Genomic DNA, 3,571 nt, shown 5'->3' with positions numbered 1-3,571 from the left:
CGTGATCCCACGGAGCTTGATGTGGGAACAAGAAAAGGTGGCATGACCCCACGGGGCCTGAAGTGGGAACAAGCAATGGTGAGCCTCTTTATGCAAAAGTGAAAGGACGCAACTCATAAGGTTGTGTGCGCCTTGGCTGAGCAGAAGAAGAAGGAAGTTATTAAGGAAGCTGCGGAGAAAGAATGGATGTAAAAGAGCGTGTTGCAAAGGATCAGGAAGAAACAGAATGTCATGATATAAAGGAAGGTGAAAAGTCGGCCTCACAACACAGAGATGAGTCAGAGCTGTCAGCACATGAAGGAGGCAGTGGTGACGAGCAGCGCACTCCTTTCATCTTGAAGAGGCATAGGTAGGAGTAGATTGTTGGATAGAGGAAGAAGTATAAGTCTAATAATATGACATGTATCGATCCAATGGTGCTGACTGAAGGTGATCTCGATGAGAGAGGTGATAAAGTTAGAGATACGATGATCGAAGTGCTACAAAAATTTGAGAATAAATATATGCAAACGTTGGGGAGCATCCAAAAGGATCTACGCAAGCTACAGATCCATGCTAATAGGATTCAATCAGGCATTGGGCAACTGAGCGGGGTGCAAGTGAGCCTAACACAAGGAAGTGGCACAGTGGCGAGTTGGAACGGACTGTAGACCTCAGAGTCATACCCTTTCCAAAAGGGTTTGTTTGCATAGAGTCTGATGAATATCGCGTTGTGATCAACACACTAAAGGACATGGGGCTGAATTTAGTTGTGTTTCCAATCTGGACCCTCCATGCACTACATCAAGGGGTTTTAGACGAGCTAAGGATTGGAGAGCAGTGCGCCCTCACAATCATTAGCGACTTGAAGGTAAACAATGAAGAGATGTTCGCAGAGAAGACTCAGGTGCTGAAGGCCAAGGAAGAGATGTAGAAATGTAGTGAAATCCAAGAGACATGACAGAACATGCTTGCAAATTAGTGCCAGAATTGAACATCCTGTAGGATGCTGAAGCATCGGCAAAATTAAGGAAATTGGCTGCCACATTACGTGCATCAAAGGATGAAGTGGGTAGGGTGACTTTTGATTTCTAGATGAAGATAAGAAAGATGCAGGTGAAGTTGTAGCCCAAAAATCTACCAGAGGTATGGGAGAAATTTGGAGCAACAATCAAGGAGCACATGAACTCATTGATTCCATAGTCACTAACTACGTGTCAATATTTGACCAAGCAATTGAATTATGGAAAACTCTGTAGGAGGACCGGACCTTGCAAAAAATGAACACTGATGTATGAGAGACGCAGCAGAAGTATGATGATTTCTAAGAAATTGCATACACTTTGGCACCAGCGCAACGCCTCACCAAGTTATAGGAAGGAAAGAAGTTGCAGGCAAAAGCGGAAGAGTTGTTGAGGAAAGAGGCCCTTATTAAGGCCAGATTACAGTCGTGGTCAGAGGAATCTTGTCAGCTTACTTTGTCACTTGAGGAAAAGATAAAGCTGCTGCAGCAGATGCATAGGGCCATGTGCCTAGAAGTAGAGGGCCCGACAAAAGAAAAATTGGTCGAAGAAGCGCAGTAGGTTGCGGCGCAGAGCATTGCTGAAGTTGCAGTATTACTGGTTGAGCTCGGGGGTCTGCACAGCAAGATCGAGGTGCCAGCTGAGTGATTCGAGGGCGAGTCACTATATTTGTGTTTGAGGCCTATTGGGATAGGGTCCCTAGGGTTATTTTTTGGGTTAGTTAACCCAAGTTTAAATTTTTGTAAAAGGTGTAGAGTCTTCACGAAATGTGGATTCAGAGCGCACAAGTAGATAGTAGTCAAAGGGGTGTTAGCCTATCGTTTAAGTCAGTTTGGAGATTCACCCATGGTCCATGGACCATGTTATTGTATTCAGAAAGCTATAAATAGTTGATTCATAGGGAGTGTTGGGCATGGAATCCCCCCCAAGGCATGTTTTGGGGATTAGATCCCAAGTTCTGACTAAATCTTGTTGTAAAAGCTCTGCGAATTGTGGGCGCAGAGCATGAAAGTATAATAGAGTCACGGGGTTGTCCACCCTAGTTTTTGTAATGTAATGTCAGCTGGATAGACCTACCCATGGTCCATGGACCATGGGATTGTATAAATAGAGAGAGGCTCTAAGTTTAGGATAGAACAAGGAAGAATGGAATAGAAGTAGGAGAAGTCTAAGTGATTGAGTCGAAGTGTAAAGTGTGTCTGTGGGTTGTAGACTAGGAGAAGGATCTGCAGCTGAGTGCGCAGAGGCCTAGTAGTCCGCAGCTGAGTGCACAGACCCCTACAGCTGAGTTCGTAGGATAGGTCGAGTTTGTAACCATTAGAAGAATCAATAAAGAGAAGTTTTTCTATAATTTTGTGTATCTTTTCCTAGTTTAATACATGATTGGATCTAATTTGCAAGTATACTATTTATTTACTGCGTGAACCTGTATGAATGTTTTGCATTATTAAGTATAACTTAAGACATTTATGTAGGCAAAGGTGCTTAATTAATAATGGAAGATAAATAAGATCTCAGGTAATAGCACAGAGCGTGGCATAGCCCCTGCTTAGGGATTGGTGAAGGCAGGGTATTAGTTCGCAAGGAACAAAAGGTGCGCAAGGCCGCCTGCATGCAGGAACAAACAAAGGACCAGTTGAGCCTCTTAGACATCTCAAGGGTGCAGAAACCTGGTTCTACCACCCTCCTATACTACTTCGGGTCAGACCTCAGTCCGCACTATACAAACTGTTGTCCAAAGGGCTAGTAGTACAGTGATTTGTTTTCCTACTTAACTTTGAACCTAGGTCAGGCCCAAACAAGCCAACAAATGGTTATGTTGCCTAGGCTGAGATGTGCATAGAGATATCTGATTTCGTATCACTGGAATCCAACAAAGAAAGGAATTGAAGAGTGGTTGGACAGAAAGATTCATGAGTTCACGGCGTAGGAAAACAGGAATCCGCGACTATCAAAGGAAGAGTGGTTACATTGCTACTTATATACGGAGATCCACAAAATTTTCTTTGCATCCTTCCCCACTGAGTTGTATGAGTGGATCGTGAAGCTAGCAGATAGCCAAGGAAGGTGTAAACTCAACAAACCTATTGTGTGGACTCCAAAATTGGTGTGCAGACTGGAAGCATCAGAAGATAAGATCATGCACATTGTCAATCACTAGCTTGATCAAATCATAGGAGGATTCATCACCGAATTCATGGTAGATACATCAGTCAGCTATAGCGAGGCAGAATGTTGCTTTCTCAAGGGACCGCGAGGTAAGTACATTAAATCTTTGAACACTTGAATTAAAATGCTACTATGTGAAAAATGGGTTATGTGAATAAATTGATGTTCGAGGCTACGCAAAGTGGGAGAATCTACAGAAACGAAGGTAGCACAGAACTAGAAACTAGCCCCTTGATTTCACCTCTATGAGGCAGTGAAGAAGAGATCACTAAGGTTTCGTCGAGAAGTGCGATCAATCTGATAAGGAAGAGGATTCTGCACATACCACCCCCACCCACGCCACCACCAGTTTCACCGTCTTTACCCCCGACTTCACCCATTGATCCAGGTGGCTCCAGAAA

This window comes from Pinus tabuliformis, chromosome 5_2 (assembly GCF_031772625.1).
Source record: "Pinus tabuliformis cultivar Carrire ecotype Pingquan chromosome 5_2, CPIR1, whole genome shotgun sequence".
In the NCBI taxonomy this organism is placed as follows: domain Eukaryota; kingdom Viridiplantae; phylum Streptophyta; class Pinopsida; order Pinales; family Pinaceae; genus Pinus; species Pinus tabuliformis.
This window is presented reverse-complemented; position numbering follows the sequence as displayed.